This window comes from Lolium rigidum, chromosome 3 (genome assembly GCF_022539505.1).
Source record: "Lolium rigidum isolate FL_2022 chromosome 3, APGP_CSIRO_Lrig_0.1, whole genome shotgun sequence".
NCBI classification, from domain to species: Eukaryota; Viridiplantae; Streptophyta; class Magnoliopsida; order Poales; family Poaceae; genus Lolium; species Lolium rigidum.
This window is the reverse complement of record NC_061510.1, coordinates 165213223-165215088: the sequence shown is the minus strand read 5'-3', so window position 1 is coordinate 165215088 and position 1866 is coordinate 165213223.

The following is a 1866-nucleotide window of genomic DNA, read 5'->3' as shown; positions in this document are numbered from 1 at the left end:
TCAGGAGCTCGGCGGCGGCGAATCCACGGCTAACGAGTTTGGGGAGAGTTCATAACAGGCGACGGCGAGGCGTTCGAGGCGGCGGCGAATCCGGCAGATTTATTGGGGATTCGGGCGCACCGGCGGGCGGAATGGACGTGGCGAGGTGGCGCGAGTGTTCCTGTCGGGCAGAATCAGAGGGGACGACCCGCGTAGACCTAGATCTACGTCGGCGCACGACGGCGGTGGGAGGTGGGGGAAGGGGGAAAGAGGAGGAGTTGGATGTTCCTTCGCGCCAACGTGGGGAAAGAGATGGGGTTCGCGCTCGCACAGCCTTGGCAGCTCGGGAACTTACGGTTTCCGTGGCGCGAAACTAGATGCCCCGGATTTTTTTTTGTATGGGGTGCGAGGCGGTGTCTGGACGGACCCTTTCTTCCGCCAAAAACCGAAAAAGGCGATTATTATGCGGAGGAGGGTCTGATGCGGTGTCTAACGTCTGTTAGAGATGCTCTTAGGCCAGGGCAGAAAATCTCGGGAATATGTTCCTCTTTGTACTTCGTTTTTGGTTGATTTTCTTCCTGTGGGCATTTGACTCTGTTCTTTAGTTGCAGATCGACGACGTTCCTGTTCCGTGCGTGATCGCTGTTGCCGGCCGCCGGGTCGTGGTCCTCACCCCGATCCCGATGCGCGGGTGGTTAGCGGCATTGCTTCGGCCCTAGATGTTCCTCCTGCGGGTTTTGGACTCTCTTCTCTTGCTCTGATTCCGCCGGGTCGTGGGTGCCTTTGTTTGAAGCTTCTCAATCTCTTCAAGCCACTTCTTACGGCCAGCTAGCTACAGGTTCGTTTGTTTTCAGACATTTACGCGGTCAATACAGTTCTTGGTATTCAAATAAGCGTGTTACATTATTTGTTGCTAACAAATGTTTATCAATGTCAGTTTCATTCTTAATAATCTTGAGCGTTGCAAATTCGAAAAAACACTCACACCATGGGACCAATCTAGAACCGTACCAATTTCCAGCTTCCACCACACACAATTGCAAAACTACAACTTATCAGTCAACTGAACAAAAGGCCTGAACGTCTGAATCCTAGCAAGCCGCAGCACCACCAGAATTTCTAGATCAAAAGCAGAACATGAGATGAAACTGAGACAAATTTGACCAACAATCAATTCGGAACCTTCCCCAGTGATTGCCCAAAGTAACCCAATAATCACACACACCAGAGTTTGCAGGCAACAAGGTCCAAAACGGGTGGATGGACACAGCCGAACCTGACATCCTGTCAAGCGCACCAATCAAGTTTTTTTTTTTTTTTTTGCGGAAAGGATCGACATGCATTTATCCAAGATTCTTACAGAAAAGCCCAGAAACAAAGAGAAAAACAAACGAAGTCCTTCTAGGCTTCCGCTTCGTCTCCGAGAAGCAACACGCTACCCCGGCATGGGCGACCGCCACTCCTCCATGAATCCTTGGACTGGGAGGAGACCCCAAGCGGTCGGGGGTCGACGCTCCTCGGCACCAGGGTGCCTCCATCTTGCATCGCAGACGACGAGGCGATCTTGGACCAACGCAAACGAACCTTCGAGATCTACACAAGCCGGCACCGCCGTCCCACGGCCACCGGCGAGGGGAGAAGCCACTCGAGAACTCCGCCGAGGCTCGAGCGAGAAGAAGGCAGCAGATCCGCGGCGAAGCTCCACGGGAGCCGCACCATCGGAGGAGGAGACCACCGCCGTCAAAAGAGGCCACTCCGGCACCGCCACACCCTCCACAGCGCCGCCAGCTAGCCACCCACACACACCTAAGCTATAAGCACACCGGGATCCATGGAATCGCCCAAAGAAACTCCTTTTCACTGTAGACGGGGAAAAGGAAAGAGGTC